Consider the following 23,993-nt stretch of genomic DNA (forward strand, 5'->3'; position numbering starts at 1 on the left):
ATGTACAAAATATGAATGATCTTAAAATGATTACAAGCACAAAGAAAAAGGGTAACATGGTTTAGAAACCCTCTGTTTTCCAAACAGCTGATGAGTGTGTGCAGTATCTACAGCCTCTTAACGTGTTTGAATGTACTGGAAGCTGTCTTGATGGCAGAACTTGGCAAGTAATTTTTAGTGGTGAGATGTAAATAAACAGTATTTGAGGTGACTCCATAAGCCTTATATATCTAGTACTTTCAAATGCTTGAATTGAATTGAAAAAGAAATGGTTACTGAAGTTGTTGTCTTACAGTGGAATAATCTACTTAATATGACAGGTTTCAGTGACTACTTAAGCATGCTAGGAGAGGGGACAGGAGAAAAGTGTCAACTGTAAATGAACAATGTGCCTTCAAGGAAATAAGATTGCAGGGAAAAATCAGACAAGAGACCCGGTGATTGAAACTGTCATTTGTTTGAAATATGTTTTTCAACTCTTTAAAGAAAATGGCAGCAACCCCCCGTGCATGGTAGGAGTAGCAGCTGTACACTGCCTATATACTCATCAGGCTTTTAACAGCCTTGTGAAATACTGGTTAAAAAATGTTTGATGTAATGGTGAAACTTGCATTTAATAACTAGAGGTAAATGAGCTGTTTTGAGCTGCTTGAAAAATTTGGCTTGAACTTTGTGGTCTGCTCTGCAGAGATTCTTTGATCTCTCGGTGATTAGAGGAAAAGCCTGTAAGTGATGTTGATGGGAATCAGAGGTGAAGCTGAAGTAGCAACGTATAAATAGTTAGGGAATAGGTAAAGAAGCAGGAAAGAAGGTAACCCCATGAGTATGTTCTGAATGTGTACATTCTGTATGAATATTGCTCTCAGCTGTTACAAGATGAGGGCTTTCTTCTGTTTCAAGTATAATAGCATGGATTTCCTTATTTTTAGTCTGTGCTTGAAAAGAAGAAAAAGGGCTACATTGCACAGAAACAGGAAGGTTCTTAAATCAAGCTTTCTAAAACTACACAGAACTTCTTTTCCTTGAGTTCTACAGCATTCACCCATTCCCACTCACCTTTCTATCAGTAATTTCATTGTTGCCGCATTAAGTTCCTGAGGGAGCTTGGAATGCCCACCCACGCACGTGGGGTGCCAGACGGTGTTTTCGTTACAGATTCCATGCTGGAGAGTCATTTTTCACTACCGCAGGGTTGTCAGGTTCTTCCTTTCTACCTGTGTGCCAGAATCAACAAATAACGTTGGTACTTGTTCTGTCAGCTCTGTGAGCCCTGCACGTTCCCGGAACAGCAGTCTTTGCTCTTCGGTGTGCTGCAACAGGCTGTTGTTATCCCTGTTGTCTGAAGGAAGTTTGCAAGGAATGTGTTGCAGAAATGGGAATTCAAGGGTTAGTTCCAGCACCTATCGATGTCAATAGATGCTCCCTGGCCTCAGAGCTGTGTTTGAGGTCCTGTGGGGGGAAATGGTGTCCAGATACTGACAGAAAAAGAACTTTGCATGCTCTGCTTTCAAATATTCTAAGCAATGGATAACTGAGCACAGAGTGTTTTTTATGATATAACTGATCTAGTGCAAACATATCCATGGACCCCCCAGTAGGGATCCTGCAATAGATGTCTAGAAATAACAAAATATTCAATCATGATTTAAAAAAACAAAAAAACCACCCCCCCCAAACAAACACCCACGCAAGGAGATCGAATATCAATTGCTACCAATCAAGCAAGTACCTAATTGTTTAAAAGCATTGAACGTCATGTCTATTGTGACTAACTCTCCAGTGACACTTAAAAGGCTAGTTTATGTAAAAGCAAGAAGCTGGCGTGAAAATACCGAGTGTGTATACTAAGGTCAGGTAGTTTGATCATTTTAGCGACGCTTCTAGTGCAAAGGAAATCCGGGCTATGATGCAGCAGAAAGTCACGCTGAAGTTGAGGTCATGGTGTGTTAGTATTCCCTCAGGTTTAACAGATTCCAGGAAGATCAGGCAGATGTGTGTGAGATACACGCACTAAAATCAACACAACAAAGAGCTGCAGTTATTAAAAAAAGATACGTACCTTTCCAGGAAGAGAGAGGAGGACAAATGTTTAGGAAATCTTTGATAAAACTGGAGCAGTTAAGATTAACCTCAGTTGTTTCATATTTTTTTGTTGAATTTAATGAGTGGGGTAATAGAGCAAAATATGAGCACCTTCACTAGTAAAGCCAAGTTAAAACTGCGGAACATTGGGGAACATGCCAAGACATTATGACATGTTTTTGCAAAGGTATTAAAATGGAGAAAGAGAAATAAACTGATAAAACCAAGACTATCATTAAAAACAGAGCTCTATATCTTTATTCTCTGAGCTCTTTTAGTGGTAGAATTAAAAGAAAAATGCTTAGTGGTTTGCTCAAGAAACTAGCTGTACAGTTGCTTTTTGGAGTAGCATTTGAACATATTCAAGTGTTTCAGTAGAGATGGACTAGTTTGTGATGAATTGTGCCTGAACTTCTTCAGGGTGTGCTTGTCAGTGTGGGAGAATGAAGAAACAGAAGATATGGACAGGTTTCAGCTTCCTCCTCTGTGGAAGTGCTTTGGACAAAATGCGCAAGAAAACCTTTGTTGCAAAAGTGCTGAAATGCTGCGCAGATGTGGAAGACCTTATTGGTTATGTGCTATTTCTGTTTGTGTAGATTTACATACAGGTCAAGCACTCAGTAGCCTCTTAAAAGCCTTCCTTAAATCATAACAAAACCTGACTTCTGGCCCCAAAGACCGTAAATCGTAGTTTTGGGCAAAGTGATGAGGTGGGTGAACGAGTGGAGTGAGTAATGGTATATCTCAACAACCACCTTATTGAAAAGTCCTTCAAAATTTCTCAAGCTAGATTGCCATGGTGTTAGTGGATATCATTACAAACACTAGATAAATGTAGTGTACTTCTCTGTAATAATTTGCCACAGTGATCATCACCAAAGAGTCTGTACAAATTGCTAGGCACATAACTTCAATAAATCTAAAACCATTCACCGGAGTTTATAGCTTCTGCATAAACTTATATATTTAGGCCTGAATATTTCAGGATTATGGTCCTCAGTATTCTTGTGGAAGAATACTAGTGGGCTATCACACCGATCTTTCAAATGTATCTTCATGAATTTCTTAAAGGTTTGTCAGAACTTTTCAATTTATAATGTTTCCTTCCAGTTGATGAAAATGGTAATGACAGTCTTCTTTTCTGACCAAAACACAAAGTCTTGAACATACTGCAAGTGTTTGATCATTACTGAAAAACTCTCATCCAGGGAGTGCCCAGGATACTTTGGGAGTGTCAGAAGACTTTGAGTTGTTATATAATGCAGGCTTCTGTTCAGTTGTTCAGCAAATGTGACCAGGTTTGGAAGGCCAAGGTTAATGAGAAACTGTTAATAGGAGAGAAGAAAACTGAGTTTCTGAGTGCCTTTCTTTGATAAGATGATCTTGTCCAAATACTAGGTGTATCTGATTCATCTATCCTGGAAGCGCTGGATTCCTAGCTGGTAGCATGCATTTCTCTTTGGGGTGGAAGGAGAGGATACTTTGAGCTTGAGTATAAATAATAGCTTAACTATAGATAGAGACAGAAGGTCATAAAGGAATGACTCGCAGTTAAAGTCCACGTGAACTTTGAAGAGTTTTGTGTGTATCTTTTTTCTGTGATAGTGAAATTGTTCACCCTCTAACAAGGGTAGGAAATACATTTTTTTGTTTATTTCTTTTCCTGCTTTTGCAAAGCCCTGGAGGCTTCGAAAAAGGAAAAGCACAACAGTTTTCTGTTAGTAAGTTGGATAGATGGAAGGGGTGGGGTAGGGTGTGTGGTGAGGGTGAGGGAAGAGAAGTAGAATTTGTAGAAGCTGTTCCATGCTTTCTCGTGCTTACAGTGTAGTTAATTTCTGAAATAATACATCTCCCACTTGGACCTAGAGTCTACTTCTTGCTACTTGAGTTCTCTGCTTGTTGTTCTCTCTGTCTGCTCTGGGATTTTGAGATTCAAAGAACGTAGGCATAAAATTATAATGTCTCTAGAAACAAACAGGATATAGCTATTGGTGATAGCTAGGCCTCGTGGTCATTCTGAGATTTCCAGTTACCACATGAAATGGGCTTGACATCAGCCTAAAAAGCCTGTTGCAAATTGTGTTTGAATTTCACATCTTGTTAAGATCCAAGGCTGGTTTTCCCGCTGAACTTACACTGGCTTGGTCCTTCATTTTTAGACCAATGTACTTCTATTGTCATCAGTGCTGCAAATAAATTATTCAAGTCAGAGACTGAAGCAGGATTTACAGTTTTTACTCAATGATCATCTGCCTCTTTTGAGTTGGGGGACACTTCCTTTCTGTTGATATTCTTCACGTCTGCTTGTAGGTGTTAGATTTGGAGTAAAAAATATGACGGTGTAATGAAGGAGATTTCCTGTTGTGTGGATTTTGGTTTTTTTTCCTCCTGTTTTGTTCCCATTAATTCCATTTTATATTTTGGGAGTGATGGAGGAGAGAAAAATAACTTGGTGTCACTGCATGGTCTCAGCTTTGGGAAAGACTTTTCATTGCACATCAGCCTTTTAATTCCCTAGCCAGCAATTGGGTAGACCCAGTGCAGTAGATTGTTCTAGTTTCCTACCTAATTTCCCACAGCCTAGGTAGGGAAGACTTAATCTGATCCATAGACTTACGAGCTGTAAAGCTTATAGCAAAGTAATATTAACATCTGTGGCAACAATTAATATTACTATTAACATTTATTCCTATGCAAACTACCTGGTTGTTTCCCTATTTTAATTAATTTTTACTCATGACAGTCTCAGACCAGACTTTGCACCAGGTTCAGGGCTTGTTTTACGAGAGTGTGCCCTCCATTTCAGATCTAAATCTGTATTCTTCATTTATATACTAATTTTCCGTAATGGTGTATTCTGACATGGTTGACTGCACATCCTTTTTTTACACTGTAAGAAAAGACTTGTGCAAGTCATGCTCAGGCTTTGCTTCGTCTACTCTTTGTTTAGAATTTGTATTAATATTTCTAGGGAGAGAATTTAAAGAGTGGTTTAGACGACATTTTCTGTCTACTTGTAATAGTCATATTGAAATCTAATGTTTCATTAAGCCACGTGGACTCAAGTATAGTCATTTTACAGGCTTGGGTGGGTTGTTTTGAACACTTGGCTACTCTTGTATCTGAAGTAGTAGCCTCTCTTGCTGTTAAGATGGTACGAGATGAAGTGACAATACAACTTTGGTTATTGTATTTAAATTTAAGCAGGTCAAGGACAGCCTGTGTACTTGTCTGCCATATTGAAATAGTCCAGTGTCTCCAGAATTTTAGGTAATGGGGACAGCAGGCTGTACAAGGTGCTTTAGTGTTGATGCACTTCAGAATCATAGGATAGTTTGGGTTGGAAGGGACCTTCCATTGTTATCTAGTCCAACCCCCCTGCAATGAGCAGGGACATCTTCAACTAGATCAGATTGTCCAGAGCCATGTCCAGCCTGGCCTTGAATGTGTGTGGGGATGGAGCAGCTACCATCTCTCTGGGCAACTGTTCCAGTGTTTCACAGTCTTCATTGTGTGTTTAAAAAAAAAAAAAAAAAAATTTCATCCTTATATCTAGTCTAAATCTCCCCTCTTTTGTTTTAAAACCATTATGTCTTGTTGAAAAACACATATCCCACCACATACCTCTGGGTTTAAGGAATGTATCTTCATGATTTGTTTGTTGATGCTGAGTTTACTGTAAAAGTATTCATTCAGCTCTTTAATACGTGGTTTATCATTTGTGGTTGTTGGGCCTTTATACTCCTTCCTGGTTTTACTCATGTCTACCTCTTTTTTTCCTGCTACATTTTTTCTAGTTTTGGATCTCTCTGAATCAAGCCATTTGACATACTTCAGTTCTTCTTGTCTCCTTGAGATTTTAATAAAGGGTATAGAAAAGAATCTGAGAGATCTTTGATTTAAAAAAAAGTCTGTGGTGAAATATAGAGTAGGATGCTTATTCAAAAGTAATACTGAAGTGGGCACCGTGTTTAAAATAGGAAGTGGTTTTGTGTAGAATCTACGTAGCAAAACATTCCATTTCTTACTGGTCTGTCCTTGAAGAATTACAACAAACTGAGTTTCATTACGATGATACTGGTAAGCTGTATTCTTCCTAATTTTCAGTGTTGCTCCTCTTGTCTGGCCTTTTGTCTGAGCAAGAGACTGCCGCAAGCAACACTATGAATTACCTAGGATGCACTTTTGCACTATTATTTGTTTTTCTTATTGTTTCCTGCAGCTCACTGTGAATCTTAGCTGGTGCATCTTGATTAAAAAAAAATGAGGCAAAGAAGCAGAAAAACAAAAAGGATATTAAGAAGTGAGCACCTTGAAATAGTTGTCAGTCCTTATGTTGCTTGCCAAGTATCTTTTTGTTGTGTGTATTAATGATGACAACAGCAATTAAATTAACTTGATACAGTATCTAAGGATTGTTTTAAAACAATAGATTTGGTGACTTTCTTTGCTCCATTCCAATATAAAAAAAGTTAAAGTGTAATTATGAAATTCGGGGTTTTTCTTCCTATTTTTTCCTTGGAATGATTTGAAGTAGTTAAACTTCACTTTTGCTGAAATATGTCTCCTAATCCTGTATGGTTATATATGTATGATTATATATGTATATATGGTGTGTATATATATACAGACATGCACACACACAATGTGTTTAAAACATTATTGAAGGGTGTCTGTGCTAAACCTCCACCAGAGAGATTTGGGCCACTCTTGAACTCTACCAGAGAGGCACAAATTGCAGCCTTGGAGATGGTTGCTTAAACTGTCTCTTACGCAGTGTTGGATTTCCTGTGAGGAGTTGGTCAGGGCTGTGTGAGCATTCTCCAAGACAAGCTGCTAGTGACATTGTGGGACCAAACCTGGGAGATGCTAGTATGCCTGTGGAAAGGCAGACCGTGCTGTTGTTGCTCAGTCTGTGGAGTTCCCCGCTTCGTGCAGGCGAGGGGGCAGACCACCTGTCCGCTCTTTACAGTTGGTACTTCTCCTGTGTAAAAAAGCAGAAGTGATCTCAAGTGAAAAGTCCCAAATACTAACGTATTTTCTAAGACAGTAGTTGTTGCTTGTTTCTTTAAGTATTTAAAAATTGAGGGTTTGTTTAGCCTGAAGAATGCTCTGGTAGTTACTTTGGTTGTAATTTCATTCACTGCTTTTTCTGTCCAGTTTCAATAGAAAATGAAACCTGCAGTAAATGGTTTGCAGCAGGAAACCACGTTTGAGTATTTCATCAAAAGGAAAATGGATATGAGTTAATGAGAAATGTTTACAGAATGTGTTAGAGGACTTCTACTTAACATGTTGGTGACAGGGCTGGAGAGGTGTTTGCTAATAAAGAGTTGGATTCTGCTGCTTGTCATTCTGACACACTGGCTGTGTTATGAATAAGCGTCGGATGCACATCTATGCATGCCTTTGAAAGGGATGGATACTTGAAATAGTATGGGAATGGAAAAATAAGCCAGAAGAGTGTATTCTGACATGGTTAAATAAAAAAAAAATAAATTGAAAAGCTTACATCATTTGTAGGTGATCATGAAGACTGTCTTGATGGGAAATATGTTGCACCTTTCTGTGCGAACATTGAGTGTATTTAGGGACATGTCTTTTTCTTTTTGGTGAAAACGTGTTACAGCAGAAATGCTGGTTCTTAGGTTTGGGATCTTAGATGTTTTTAACTGCGAAGCACGAGATGAGATTTATTTGGAAAAGTTCTGTTAAACAGATTGTTTGCATTTTCATGGCTTTCTTAATGAAATTTCAAAGATGAAACTTGGGTGGTTGAAAGCTGATTTTCAAAATAACTATTCAACAATTAAACTATTCGTGTAAAATTTTATGATGAATGTACTAGATGATAAACTTGAACGTGTTCAAAACCAGTTGTGAACAATGACAGTTGCTAAGTAGAAAGTCATATTACGGAAGAAATTAAAAGTCTTGTCAAATAAAATGATTGGCCAAAGTGAAATTCAATGACACACTTCAGCTACTGCTAACCTCTACAAGTAAATCGGTTCTTAGATTCCACCCAGCTACAGTTTAAAACTGTAACGTGCCAGCACAGGTCTCAAGACTTGCCTGCGAAGAGCCTTTGAGATGAAGTAGCAACACAAGTACACTGCACAATGCAGTGTGGTGCTGAAGAAGCTGAAAGTATGCAGTTTGAATTTTTGGAAGGTGCCGTTCTGAGCATATTTTATATGCAAATTTTGACCTTAATTAAATGAAACTCCCAAATTAGAGTTACCTATAGCTCTGAATATATCTTCAATGGAAAACCATTTTGTTCTGTGAACCTGTAAAGGACACTTGGAAGAATTACTTAATTACTTAAGAAAAGAATTAATTAATTAAGAAAACCACTTGAAGGCTAGTTCTTATAAATATATTTCATTCCCCAACATCAACTTTAAGATGCTGAAACGTTTAAAGTGTTTCTAAAGTAGAACTGATTTGGGCAAAAATATATCGGTGTCATTGTGCAAACGCGTGTGTTTCCTGCAGTGGCTAGTGGTACTAGCTGATAACTCACTGCACTAGGTAATCCAGTTTTTACAAAATATGTAGATGACTTGAGGGAGGATTTACTGGCTGAGCCCTTGCAGGAGAGTAGAGCGAAAAATTGAATGTAGGTCTCTGGTGGGGTGGGGAGGTTTCCACATTTTCTCATTCAGCCTTCCCTGGGGTAGGCTGGTGTCCAAAACTCACAGTGCAGTTTGAAGGGTCAAGCAGAGGTGCTCTTGGTTTCACAGTGACTCTGTAGTACATGATGCAGCTTTGTCCTCCTGATGCTAGGTAAAAAGAGAATCATCTTTCTGAGTGGTATGAGGCATAGCAGTAGCTTTATGCAGTCTGACTGATGTATCTGAATAAACCTTGGGAGTTGCTTCTGGGTTTGGGGAGGTGACTAGGAGGTGACATCACCCAGTGCTACGCAGATTTACAGAATGAAACATGGCATTAGGAAAGGAAACAACGCCAAGCTTGTGGCAGCTGCTGTCTAAACAGTTGGCTCTACTTGTTGTTATCTATATTATTGCTATCAAAGTCCTGATAAGAGGCTGTAGTTTGCATGTAGTGAAATGATTCTGTACAATAATTCTCAAAAACTTGGAAGCTGACCCTTCAAAAGCAGAGGATCAAGGAGTGAGACCAAATTTCTCAATTTTTTTTTTTACCTGCAAGTTTTCTTCTAAACGCTTTCCTCACTTGGATTGGCAATGAATAGGAAATTTCATAGTTGTTTGAAACAAAGAGCCACCCAGGAACAGCTGTGCACGTTTCTCTTGAGATCACTTTCTTTTGCTTGTGAGATTTACTTGGCTGTTGCGCTTTCTCATGATTTTATCTTATCTCTTGGTCACCACTGGTTTATTTGAAAAGTACAATATATGTATGTCTTTTGAGATTTAAGCATTTGTGTGTGTGGCAGCCTCTCTTACAGCTTGTTTTAGTATACTGTATATTGATGAGTGACATAGTCTGGCTTTCATTTGAGACTGAGTTTTAATGTGTTTCAATTTGAGGAGGGGGAGGACCTCCGTTAAAGTTTTTCAGCTAGCTGAAAGAAAGGTTAGACAACCCGAGTATTTACCTAGTGGATGGACAAAGTCTGTGTGACCTGTGGGGACCAATCTGGGTGTTGGAAACAAGCTTTGTTATGAGTCAGTGAAGTTAATGAAAGTTCTTAAACCACCTGATTGGAAATTTTCAAAGTGGTGCGGTCTACATTTTTGGATGTGCTAACTTGGAGGCTGGATGTAAACTGGATAAAGATGGTTTTTCTCAGTTGCATGTTTTGTGGCCAAAAAATGTTTGTTTAAAGTATGATTGTACCTGAATTAGCAAACAAACAAGCTTTTCCTGGCCAAATTAGTGAAAGTTGCTTTAAATTAGGGGAAATATTTTTCATTTACATTATGTTATGAACATCCTTTGGCGTGTAGTTTGTGATTGGAGAAGTGGATTCTAGATGGGGCATCTGATTTTAAATAAAAATCCCAATATCGTATCACTTTCTATGGACATTTTCCTTTATAAAATTGAATAAAATGGAATATGAATTTATTTTTTTCAGAACATAGGAAAGACAAAGTAATTTTCCTATATCTAGCAAACATTAGATAATATAATCCAAAACTTAGTGAAAGAGCTCAAAACCCAGGAACTTAAGTGTAACACGCACTTGGATTTTTTACAGGGTAATTCACATTTATTTGGTTTTTGATGGAGGTTTGCTGCCCGCAGGTAGGTGGCATAAATTTGGAATCTGTAGGAGCCACAACCAGACTGATTTTTAAATTTTGCCTTCGTATGTATTATTCATTAGAGTAACCATCAGTTTGGAAGTGCTAAGCATGCTGATGCTGGATGTGGAGTGAAATGGGAGAGCATGAGAACGTTTCTATTCAAACTCCAGAGTTTTTTGGATATTGTCTTATGCCTGTTTCCCTCGTGGAAGTGAGTAGTTCACCTGTGTTTTGAACAGTCTCCTAAACACTAGAAAAAGATGTTACTTAGAAAGTTCACATTACCAAAGCAAGAATCACACCAAGTAGGAGCCCAGTCTCCCCCATGGAACGAGTTCAGATGTGCGGCACATGTATGGGATAAAATGCTTTCATGCTGTCCAGTTTATAGTTTCTCTGGGATTTCTTAAAATTAGTTGGTTTTGAAGTAAAATAGTCAATGTTTTATTGGTCTATGTTGGGCTGAGAAGGAAGAGCGATGAGGGATGAGATACCTGAAGGTGGTGAAGTGGAGGAGCAGAGAGAGCAGACTGCCCTGACTGCTGCTGGTGGACTCTGGCCTGCAGAGCTGTCAGGTTCCTTCCTCCACGCTGGGCTTTTGCTGCTGGCCTGTGTTCTCCCTTGCCCTAGCCTTGTACCTAGAGGAACATAACCTGTATGACCATTGCTGATTAGTTATGCTCTTGTCACCTCACGGTTAAACTTGGTAGCTTTTTCCTGGTTAGTTACTGTTAGTCGCTCTTCATCATTGCCTCGTCTCCTTCACTGCCTTCATTCTTTGCTCCTCCCATCACTTTGCTTTGTGGTCTGGTGTACGCCCCCATCCCTACAGTGCTTCTTGGATCTTTCCATTTCTGCATTTCAGGTTTGTTTCTGCAGTTTCATTTTTGTCTTGTTTTTCACCAGGAGACCAGTCCTGTTATTCCTGTGCTTATTTAAACATATCTTCAAAACTTTCTGCCTACCAGATGAGTATGCAACTGCTTGCAAGAGAACTATAGCTCTATCAGACATCCTGCAATTCAGATTCTTTTCCTCTTATACGTTTGTTAGAACTTGAATATGAGGGTGTCTTCCTTCATTTGGTCATGTAAAAAAGAAATTTTCATGTGTTTGCTTCCTCTTGCATCTCATTTGGAGCATATTTTTACATGTGGAATAGCGCAGTGAGACCAGTCTTCAGTGTTATCTGGCACCATCAATCCTCTGGAAAGGAAAAAGAATTCTTAGCACTGATGTTCTGATAAAGCTTTACTTCCACTGTCTAAACCGGAAGAAGAACCCAATCTTGAAAGTCTTGAAGCAAAGCTGCAAAGAAGGAACTTACAGTTTTGACACAAATTTTTTGAGAAAATTATTTTAAAGGTTTAAAACTCATATGTTTTCATTGATCTGGAATTGACTCAAGAGGATGTTTTAACTCTGAGCTGTAGGGTTTTCTTAGAACCATGTTTACCTGTCAGTTTTAAAAAGAGTTGACATTAAAAAATAGTCAATTTGGGATGCGGCAGAGGAGGGTTTAGGAGAGATCGTTCAGCACTGGTGTCTATAACAAATATTAATGCATGCAGATAGGAACTGCTGTGATGTCGTAAGGTCAGAAATTTGGACTTACACCAGATTTACTTTTCCTGAGTTTCTCGGAGTTCATTTGTCAAGCTCCAAGATGGAGTAACTGATTCCTCATTTAAAACTGAATTCAAGAGCATTGAATCTGAGAGGAGGGTTCAGCTTTCTGCATCTAATCAAATCTGTACTCACAAATGTGACTGTGAAAAGTACTGGTGTTCGAATACAGGAAACAGGGCTTGAGTCATAGAAAATACAGCAATAAAAAGTACCCGAGTGATGACACTTGTTAGAAGCCCCATTTATGAACTCTAAAAGCTGACCAAGATCTTTCCAGAGAAAATGCTACAAAGAATTAGCAATTGAGTCTTCTGCCAGTGCACCGCTCCGGGCTGAATGGAGAGGGCAGTACGAGGCAGGCAAGTGTAGCGCACTCTGCGGAGTGTTCACATTTTCATGGTGCGTTTCTGCTTGTGTGTGTTTACAGAAGCAGAGACTCCATGTAGTGCTGCCAGTCTGAGCTGTCTGAGGCATATAAAGGAAACAGGGCACATAAAGCGGAGAACAATCTGAAACATTGATAATGATGTTCCAGCTTTTGTGAGTACGGAACTGGTGTGAAACCAGGCTGCAAGGCTACTTACCTTCTCCCTTTCCATGGAGAAGGCCACACACAGCTTGGCTCTTCAGACCCTCAAGGTACAATGGGAAGGAGACCCTGGCTTTATTCTCTCGTGCTGCTGGTGTGTGTTCTGCGGCAGCAGCTCCTGCTAGCAAGGGCTGCCTGCTGTTCTCGGTGCTGCTCTTACTGCTGTTTTGTCCGCTAGCGAGTGGCTGGGTAGCGGTGGGAGGCAGGAGGTGTACAGGAGGGTCTCATCAAGTTTATGTGTGTTGCTGTTCAGGGCTAGCATGGTTTCAAATCTCTGCCTAGTTCAGGGGGGACAAATAGAGTGCTTAAGATAATGGTATTTGCTCGTTTGTGTAGAAGCTAATTTGGTATCTGATGCACTGGCTTAATTTGAGCACCTGTGCCTGAGAACATAGGCACGGCCTGATGCTAAAAGACAGGTCTTCAGCGCCTACTGCTGAAACAGATGGAGCATGTGGAAGTAAGCCAACAGGGACTGTACGCTGGCAACACAATGGATGTTCCTAGTTACGGTGAGAAGATGTGTCTTATTTAGGAGAGTGAATAAGAGTTAGTTACAGTAAACGTTTTTCTTGATAGATATATTTTTCTGGGAGTCATGAAAGATGCTTTATTGCATTACTCTTAAAGAAAATCCAAAATGTTATTTTTCCAAGTGGTTTCCCAGAAATGGGAATTGAAGACAATCCAGGTGCTGGTTTACAGGCACCTGTTTTCATAAGCATTTGAGAGAAAATATTGCTTTTGCCAAGTAACAATAACGTAAACTCACATAGCAGTTGAGCTGCTTTCTGTGCTAAGTCATGAGATTATTTTAAACTTTTTCAGTCTGCTAGCATAATGAAAAATATTAATAAATAGTAGCTAGTAGATGAAGCTCCTCAACTGAACTTACTAACTAGATTTTGTTCTGCTGTTTGTGTGCATGCTGACAACAATTTGCCCAGACACAGTGAATTTGGACATTCTTGTAGGTATGGTATCAAAGTAACTTGCGTTCCTTACGTGTTTACAGGTGCAGAGCTTTGGGTATGCAGGGGAATTCAGCTATAAATTTGTTTCTTTATGTTAGGTAAAATGTTAAAAGCAAGGTCAGCATTCTCAATGTCTTGTGACTTGGTACAATTATATCAAAGCTGCTTGGCTGGTAGAAAAGAATCCACCTGACAGAGCGCCTCAGACCTTGTGACGGCTTTAAATGGATCTATGTTAGTTCACTTGGCAGACTAAATTGTTAAGGCTAAAATCCCTTTGAGAAGCTTCTCATAACTAGGGGAGCCTTGAGCTAGCAAGGCAGTGAATCCTGCCAGAAGCACTTTGTCCTTCCCTGGACTGCGGGATGTTAGTAAGTTGTAGTAGGCTTCTGAAGGTGGAGGCTATGTGGTATGTGTTCAGAGTGTCACAAACGGTGGGAAGCTGAAGTACGTCAGTAATCAAAATTCCAATGAAAAATTGAACTTGTACTGCAGTAGCCTGGCCTGTTGGTTACATATGTAACACTAAATTTGGACTGAGAACTAGACCTTCATCTTGGTATAAAATAGTTATCATTTGTTGTAATGCAGGTCTTAAAAGGTTTTCCTCATAGTCTACAGTACGAGTCATACCAAAAAGTATTTTATAAGAGTGGTTTTAATGGTTGCGTTGTTCTCGAACAGCAGTAATTAAAACTTTTCAAAAGTTAAATCTAACTTCAGAACAAGTTCTGTCCTGGTACTGAGGTGATCCACATACCTGACAAAATCGACACTGTGCATGCTATAGGTAACTCAGCTACAGCAACAAACCGGCAGTGGTAACATCGCTAACAAAGAGGATTCATACATCGATGTTTTTGTTCCTCCTTGTGGAAAACATGCAGCATGTTTTTTGGAAACAAATTACCATTGCAGGAAATGTGACTTTTTGTTCTCATTTCGTATTTCATTTGCTTTTCAGGTTTGGTTTCAGTTGTCTTATGTTTCCTGTTTTTTGAGATGATATTTTTGTCATCTCTAACCCCTTCAGAAGTTTCCTTGCTCACATTTTTCTCCTGTTGACACCTCTCATCTTTCCCCAGACTCTCTCTTCCCAAACTCTCTGACTTCACTGCTGTCTGAAGATTACATTTCATGCATCTACTTCAGTTAAGCATTGCTTTATTTCACTGGTTTTGCTGCTTTCTTATTCCTGAAGCTACTATTTTTAGTATGAGTGCAGCAAGGGAGTTTCTCTGCTGGTGGAAATATCTGTGAGCAGTAAAATGAGTGCTTGCCAAGGAAGACAGTGGATATATTGAAGAACACAATTTTAAGAAACAGTCAAGCACTAATGCATAACATCTTCTCAAATTTGGTATTGAGGGTGTTTCAGTCATTTTGTTTGGCATTCATCAACTTGTGTCTGTTTTAACTGATCTCTGTTTTAGATTTGGAGTTTGATATAAAAAATGGAGAAGGTAGAGGCATAACTCAAGTTAGGTTTCTCCTGGATATGGACTACAACTTCAAAATGTTTGCTCCTAACCTGTGCTTGTGGTGAAACTTGTGAATTTTGTTGCTGACCTGAAGAAAGGTTTAGATACTTGATTTTTTTTTTTTTCCCCTCCCAGGGCTGTTAACCCATGAAAATTTTAACTCATTTACCTCTCTTTACCACAAACGTTGCTTTTCAAGTGAGACATAATGCCTCTGACAAACTACTGGGAAAATATTGGTACCACACAAGGTTTATCTTCGGTAAAGATAAAACCAGAACGCTTATACAAGGTTGGTTGGTCAGATGCTGCAGGTCTCAGATAAGTGTCAGACGTGTTTGCTGCTGTGCATCTTCAGGTATTGATACAACAGGAGAATAAAGCATCTTCAAAATACTACTTAAAGTTGGTTTTTTTCCTTTTATCTTCCCTGTAAGAGAAATAGAGCTGAAATCCCACAGTCATATTATAGCATCCATGAATACGCACCCCCTCTGTGCCCCCTGCCAAATGACAGGAAGAGTTAAAGCCAATATTGTTTTCTTTAACTGGAGATGGCATCATGTCAGAGTGCACAGTGCTTAGGATGTTCCTCTGTGTTGTATTTGGTGGGGGGGAAGGACTTGGGATGGGACAGACCAGGGACATAGAGGTTCTGACTCTGTTTTCATAATATGGCCATAACACCTAATATGATGTTATGCCTTGTATGGAGGTGAGGGGTTTTTGATATTCTGCAATTATTTTGTGTTCAAATACTTCTGTTTCGATTGTACTTAAGTGCTTTGTACATTGTTTTGTGATATGAATAGGTGGCTGGCTTGGGAAGAAACATTGACACAAATAGATGTCAATTTTAGGTGAAAATTCAGAAAAGTCGTGTTAAGTGACCTAGCCTTAAGTGTCTTGTTTGCCTGTCTTTTTTGTCCTCCGGTGATCTTTCAGATGGTGAGCTCTCTGAGGTCTGCCTGGCTTGGTATTGTCACAGGCGGCATAAGGACAGCATCTCTGTCAGTGCAAAGGGGGGTGTGATGTCACTCAGACACCGACTAGCACAGTAGTGGTATTTTGTAGTTCATTACTGTTAAGTACAAATGTATTACAAAGATTTGAAAAAAAGCAGAGAGGAATCCCACTTGTCTTTGGTTGTGCAGTTCCGCAGTGGCGTTTTGGGAGTGCAGTACTCCTTGTGAAGGGAAGGATATGTACACAGATAATACAACCTGCAAGCTGCTGCATGTTCAAGGGAACAAAGCAAGAGAATAATTAAGCAGTAGCAAGTAAAATTAGCAAGTTAGTTTCATTCATTTTTTAATTTTCACTGTAAGGATCCAGCTTGAGAATTAGGAACAAATGTAATGAGAATTAAATCTAACTTTGTATTTTCTTTCACTACAGTAAGTGTAGTGTTTTTTTTTTTTTTTTAATGAACAGACAATTAGGGAGAAAACCAAACCACTGCTCTTATCAGGTTTCTATACTAGAAGTTAATAGTATTGCCATTCTCATTGCAGGATGTCTTCTGAAGTATAATTTTTTTTTTAGTTCTGTATCAGAGATGATGATTTTTAAAATAAGAGTGGAAAACAGTGAGAGTGAGCGATGCCTTGTTGTGTAGTGTGTATCTTTTTGTAGTGTTGAAGGTAAGCGATGCTTTTCCAATGGACTGATCCAATCTCTTGTCTCTTCTATACAGCGAGAGTGCTCTAGAGCGTGAGGCTTGGGCTTTTGTAAGTCACTGCCAGTGAGCTGGAGGGTAAGGGCATCAAAGAGAACAGCTCACTTCCTTTTGCTCTGCCCACCAGGAGGAACAATATTTTTTTTTTTTTTGTCTTGTGGAGAATACGGGGATGTACAGTGTGTGTTTACCCCTAATAAACAATCTTATCTTCATTGATGTACCAGTCTGTAAAGTCGTGCTCTAGCTGAATTTATATAGTCAATGATTAAAGTAAATTCAGAAAAGGGAGAAGTGTGGCAGTACTGGTTCACTCAAGACAGGAAGAGAAGATCTTCCTCCGCTTGTAGCGAAGAGGAAGAAAATCTCCATTGTGCAGTCTTCTCTGAGTATCTTACTTGCTAAAATCAAAACTGACAAGGAATCAGTTTAAATATTCAAGGTGAAATAGTACAGTGGGAGTGAGGAAACCACATGTCACTTAAGCTCCAGCATGCGAACCTAAAACGCTATTTGAGGTGCAATCAATAATGAATATAAACGCACTTGTTTCCTTCTAAAACATTTCTGTGCTGATTTTAAACATCTGAGGTAAAGAACACTCAAAACGTATACATTGTGTACACACTGGTGGTTGCTGTTTAGAGAATTTGCTTGTTCTTTTCAAATGTAAAAATAGTTTTTTGAGGTCTGTTTAAAGAACAGTGGCAAAAGAAAAACACGAAGCATTGATTTATGTCCATTCCTGTTGGGGAAAAACAAAATTGTTCAAAGTCTAAATGCCTTTAATAATCCCAGTGTTGGATCATTCAGGGTTTTAAAATGGCTGCTTACATTTAGAAAAAAAGACTATATTAATATGTGCTGTTTAATATGCAGGAAAAAGCTGGTTTTTCCTTGATTGTTTAGTGTTATGACCCATATAAAATCTGGTAAGAAGTCGTGGTGTCATCAGTAAGAGTGTTTACAAAGCGCTGAAAGCAAGCACTTGACCAAAGCTGGATACAGTTGGAAGGTGCTCCTTGTAAGTATAGGTTATCCTTATAGATTTTATTGTGAAGGGAACGGGAATGATTTATTAGCAGCTAGATTTTGCAGTACTGTCATAGGCGCATGCTTTTATATTCCTTTTCCCTCCATGCAAAACGTGAAATGTAGCCAATGCACCAGAGAAGACAAGATGGTATTTCATTCTCCATGTTTTACACAGGTAGTACGCTTGGCTCACGCTGGGAGCTGCAGTGCTCCAGTGCTCGGTTTGTACCACAGCAGTGCTTGAAGTAAGGTTCTAAGCAGTGTCTTAAAAATCCCCAAAACGCTTAAAGCTACCCCCGCTGAAGGCACCGTGAGGGATGGGAGGTATTCATGGAAGCAACCCCCCCAGCTGCAGGCGGGAAGCCTCTGCTGACAGCCCCTCCCCTGGGCTGGCTCTGGCGAGTCTCTTGGTCTGGGCAGATGAACAAGAGATGCACAGGCAGCACAGTCCTGTTAAATTTGGAAGTTTTCAGTTCCTTGTAAGAGCAGAACTGTACAGAGAGCTCGTCATGCTTCTGGAGTCGCAACTGTCACTGACCAGAAGCTGGGGGGGTGGTGGTGGTGTAGGGATTTCAATTACTACTTCTGTTTAATGTGTATACGTTTATGTCCAGAATTGGATGCTGATTATTGGAGACTTGCTCACTGAAGTCCTAATAATATGGCATTGAGTTTTATGAATTCCTGGAGAGCATACAGTTTTGCTTCTCTCTTTTTTTGAAAGATTTTATTTTTTTTTGGATGTGTGTGAGTGTGTGTGCACATGTTGTGTTGTGGGTTTTGCCTGTGTGGGGTTTTTTTTTTCCGATAAGTATTTTTTAGGAGTTGTGCATTCAGTCCCGTCCAGTTATGTTTGCCAATCCCAACAGTCCAGTTCAGGACTTTGTGTGATCCCTATAAAAGGGATAAATTGTTAAAAATATTCAGTGTGCAGAAGGGGTGGAGGAGGAGTTTGGTTAGTGAGAAGTCCAACCCGCCCTTTGCTATTGTTGGAAATGACGTTTATGCTTTCAACGACTGTCCTAGGGAAAAATGCTGTAGGTGCTTTACATCTGTAATGTAGACGTATGACATGAAGTGTTGTTTGGTATGATGTAGAGATGTGAAAAGCAAACAACAATAGAACTCTTCGGTTTTGGATATTTCTAACTTAATGTCAGGTGTGTTACTTTTACTAAAAGGGAAAAACATGCCCAGCCTTAGCCTGCCCTTTTGGACATCACATCATCTGTCTTCTTACATCTTCCAGAGTGTGTGTATGTGTGGTTTGTTTGTTTTTTGTTTTTTGTTTTTTTTTTTTAAATGACATTCTTCTGTCTCTCTGGCTCTGCTTGCCTTGGTGCCAAACTGTCCTCCTCCCCGCCTCACCTCTCTTCCTTACAAGGCTTTGGAGAAAATCTTGCACCTTTTATGGCTGTGGTTCCCCAGTCCCAGCAGGCTGCATCCCTGTAGCTAGCTTATCTACAGACAGGAGGAGGCAGCACCCAGGAGACTTTCCTGCCGCTTTATCTGAGGAGACAATGCAGAGACACTGGAGAGAATGGACCCAAGATGAGTCTTCCCTAGGGCGGTGTATGTATGGTATGGAGGTTTGCTTGCCCGGAACTAGCAAGGCTTCCCCCCAGCAGCACCTCCGAGGTCTGCTCTCGCAGCTGGGAGCTGGGGCTCTGTGTGGAGAGGAAACGTGCATGACTGCCAAAACCAGCCTTTACAGCAGTCCCATCACCCTTGCTGCCTCTGCAGAAAAGCATTTGGCACCTGGTTTCAAACCGGTTTTCAGAGGTGCTGGCAGGCTTCTGCCTGTTACAAAAAAACTTGACTTGGGGTTGTGAATTTCTCTGCCATGATTCCTGGGACAGTTGGGCTCCTTTCCTCACTGCTGCTCTGCAGTGCTAAGCCTTAACGGGAAGACATGTTAGATGTGTGCTTAGAGATATAAAATGTTCTTGAACGTAAAGCGTGCTTGATAGCACTCTTCCAACCCAGAGACTGGAATAGAGACAGACCATAGCCAAAGAGCTTATCAGCTCTCTGAAGGATTAGTTTTCCTTTATCACTGAAGTTCTTTTTTTTGTTGTTGTTCCTCAAGTAAAATATGATCTGTTTGGAAAGGAACCTATGTGCATATCAAAAAGTAGGTTGGTATTGGAAATATTTTTCATTGACAAATAACTGTGTTATGTTATGCTAGTCTGTTTCTGTGTATCTGCTACATAAATTCACTTCAAGGCAGGGAGTAAAGCTCAGCTTTAAACAAAAAGCAAAATTCGGATACTAAACTAGATGCTCAGATCTTGAAAAAAGGCTTGATACAGAACACTTGTGAATTCTTTGAGACTTACTGTGTCTCAGAGAAACATCCTGATTTAAAGGGAAACATGGGAACAACTGCTTTGCAGTCAGTCACTCACAAGTAAGTCTTTTTAGGTTTTATTGGCATAAACTACGAAACTGTTGCCATCGACATTTGTTGATCACTTGATGTTTTCAATTTGGGTAAATATCAATATGGGCCTAGTCCTGGCAGCAGCTGTAAATAGCAAGGAAATGTTGCCTGTTTGGGGAGAGAATGAGTTGCAAACTGATTTATTTCTGTTTCTAAAAGAGGAAAAGTACTTTTAAAATGTACTTTGTCTGTTCTTGAACTGCGTGATTTGTAAGGTTTTTTTTAAGAAACTAGATTAAAAGGTGACCCTACAAAAATACTTAATAAAGGCACATATTAAACAGACATGGCACTGCTACAGAAACAAGTGAAATAGTCCCTCTAGCGTACTGCTGCTGTAAGAACACATGCGCAGGGGTATCTGATGTGCTTTACTGAAGGGTATGGCTGCAGGAAATTACAAAATAACGTTTTGGCAACGAGTATGAAAGTACTCAGAGAAACTGGAGACTCTGACCTACAACAGTAGGTGAAACAATAATAAATGCCAAGCCAAAAAAAATCTGCCGTTAGAGTAATTTTTGAAGTAGAAAGTTAGTGTAGTGCAACCTTGTTGCTCTTGCCAGCTGCACCCAAAACATGAATGGGGAGCAGAGCGCTTGCCGGGGTGCCGGCTGAGGTGCACTTCCTCTTGCAGGGCTGTAGATTTGAATTTCACATCATATTTTGTGTATACTGGCTATATGCCGAAAAACAAACTTGGATGTTCGCACCTTCTTGAAGTGAGTGTGGCTTTGATGTGGCACCTGAAGACTTGCTTAACCTCTGTCTGGTGGCGTTAGTGCAGAGAAGCTACGTGGAGGCAGGTGCAGGAGGGGCTTGCTTTTATGCCTGAAAGAAATCTCCCCATTTCAGGTTTGCTGCAGGAGAGTCATGGAGTTACCGAGGTCTCCAGTGCGAAGGGATGTAGTTCTTGCAAGATATTTTGGAATATGAACACTTATTTTTTGGTGTGTGGTAACTAGCCAGAACATCATTTTGAATCTTTACTCGCTGTCTGGTGTTCACTGCCTGTTCCTGGCAATAGTGTGCAAAGGCTCCACAGCCCTGTGTACGTGCTTGTTGCAGACCAGGGCCAGCCATGGAAGCCCTGTTACTCTAGGCTTCGTGCAAGCAAGGAGCGCCGCTTTTGCGCTTAAGGTAAGATCCAGCTTAGCCTCAGAGGTACAGGAGCATCTGCCCGAGTCCTTGCTGTGGAAGAGAACTGAGCAGTCATTTAGGGTTCAGTGGGTAAAACAGATTCAGGCTTCATGGAAAGGTAGAGAGCAAGTCAAAAAAAGCACAATGAAAGCATTAAATTGAATGTTACAGGCTTTCGTGTGTATGGTACACTGTAATTATGGAGTTCAGGATTGCACTACATAATAACTTCCCTCGTGTCGACTGTATAGGGCTTCAAACGAGCACTGTTCTGAAAAACCCTGAAGTTTATCTTTGGCAGTTTGTTGAAAATTGGACATTTTGCTGAGTTTAGTTTGTTTTGATGAACGTAAATTGAAACTCTGCTTGGTTTCCTGACAACTCCGACCGTACATAGTTGCATCCTTCCCCATGGACCTAGAATTTTGGAAACTCTTAAGAGTTTCTGCAGTGGCTCAGAACCAAAGAACTGAAATCTCGTGTGGAAGGAGAAGCTTTCTTTGCCCCATTTTGTGTTGGAGCAAACACATTTACACCTATGTGATGTTAAAATAGCGTGTTGACCAGAAGTGGTAATTGCACGTAGTTTTACTTGTATAAGTATTCTCGACATTTACTCAGAATTCTTTAAGGAAACAACAACAGCAAGAAGACCACCTCTCAGTAGACACTGTTGTGTTTCTTGACAGAGCACTGTCTTAAGCTGTGCTTTTAACAGGAGCCGTCAATGGGCAGGCATTACCTTTTGTTTGGTGGAAGTTATGTCTGTTTCCATTTATGTATTTTGATTTTAAATGCACACTGGGGTGTTTAACGATCTGAAGTTCTTAATGGCTTTGTTTTGAAATAGAAGAATAGTGATCTCTGCCCATTACCTTTCCCTTTCCGTGATGCCAGTGTGGCCATGCTTTACCAGGTTCTCAAAGAGAACCAGGTGTGTCTCTGATGAGATACTACAGCTGTTGTGAGGATTACCGTTTTCTTCTTGGCAGATTATCCAGCGTTCAGTTTTTGATAAAAATCTGTCCGTTAGCTTCCTCTTTGTTAGTTTTGTTAGTTTGCTCTTCCTGCAGTGCCAGACCTTCTCCGTTCTAAGAGCAGTGGAAGTTTTTCTGTTCCTCTTAACTTCTAAGTCTTGCTTTTGTTTGTCTTCAGTTGATAGCTGTAAAATGTAACGAAAAATGCTGCATAATGTAATTTGGCAGTGTGTTTTGGGAATAATATTTGCTAGTTACGTTTCTGAAATTAATAATTTTTTTTCAGATCTTTTTAATATTATCTTAAAGCAACCATAATTAGCTGTGAAGAGTAAGCCGTACTTCTCCTGGGTTTGATTATGCTAGATAAGTGAGAATTCCTCTAAGGATTGTGTGGGTGGAGTAGTTCGAAAAAGATTTTATGTGTGCTGGGAAATAACATGTTGAAACAAAGTGATATTCAGTTCACCAGTCTTGCTCCTTCTGTTTTGATAACCAGTAAACCTCTTTTCCTGTCATTTTGCCAGTCCACGTTCACCCATCTGTCAGGACAGATTGGTTTGCCACCGATCGAATTGTCAGTTAACTTCCCGTGGTGTCCTGTCTCATGTCTTAGCGCTGGGATTCTCACAGGTGTGCAGAGGCAGGTTCTTGGCTGGTCTAAAAACCAGAACTCCCCTGCAAGACTTTTTAAAGGAGTCTTTTTCCTTTTTGACTAATGTGAAATAATTTATAATTAATTTTATGGTTTATTCAATCAACTTCTATTCATAATTGCCAGAAGTTATGCCAGACTGTATTGAGGTTCTTATATTCATAGCGGAATTAATGTGCCTGCACCTTTGATTATGTTTATAGCATATTTATTTGTTTTCATTATTCTTTGACTTTTCTGTAAGGCAAAACCGATGAATGCTGACATTAATTTTCACAGCAGCTTGAATGAACACAAAATGTTCTTTTTACAGGAGTAGTATAACTTAGTTCGTTCTGAATTTTGCTCTTGTGCTTATGAGACCTGATTCACTTTGGAGACATTGTAACTTAAGCTCTGTAGTTGGTGATTTTTTTCTGTAGTTTACTTTGTCATTCTCTGTAAACCTGTTGTTGTCTTTCCTTTGAGAGCTCTAGTTTTAACTCTGTTTTACGGTCAGGTTAGTCTTGTAATTAGAACTTCAAGAATAAATAATTTTAATGGTAGAGGTTATTCCCAAATGCTCATAGAACATAGGATTGCTATACTGAACTTTGATACTACTGATACAAACCTTCTTTGGAGATTTCACTTCAGCTTAATACGAATTTTAAGTTGCAAAGACCCAGCCTGAAACTTCTGTGAAGTTCAGGGGAGCCTTGTTATTGCAAGTATGGAAATTCAGAGAGGATATCATTTTAGCTTTTTTCTCTCTCTAGCAAATCAGACTTGCCTTCTGATAGACCTCAAAATAAGAGAAAATATTTGTGACAGAGAGAACGTGCTAGGCAGAGTACAAGTGTTGTTATACCTGATAGCAAAATGTCTCCATGTATGTGACCATATATATGTGTATTCTGCTCTCCATAACGTTCTCTCTTACCGTATAAACCTGTGCGCTTACAGAAGGTATTTTCTTAAAATAAGATCTTTCAGACTGCTGCCGTCTCCTAAAAATACAGGAAGCTTATGGGCTCGCAAGGGGCAGCTGCTGGGACTGGCCGGGGAGGGACGGCGGCCGC

General features: G+C 39.8%; 1 protein-coding gene across 1 annotated transcript in view; it reads left to right on the forward strand.

Moving 5' to 3' along the window:
* Positions 1 to 23,993, forward strand: part of LOC104494309 (guanine nucleotide exchange factor VAV3-like) — a gene marked incomplete at its 5' end in the record, with an annotated part of 48,685 nt that overhangs the window by 2,544 nt on the left and 22,148 nt on the right. The window lies entirely within an intron of this gene.

Source organism: Buceros rhinoceros, unplaced genomic scaffold (genome assembly GCF_000710305.1).
Source record: "Buceros rhinoceros silvestris isolate BGI_N320 unplaced genomic scaffold, ASM71030v1 scaffold8845, whole genome shotgun sequence".
NCBI classification, from domain to species: Eukaryota; Metazoa; Chordata; class Aves; order Bucerotiformes; family Bucerotidae; genus Buceros; species Buceros rhinoceros.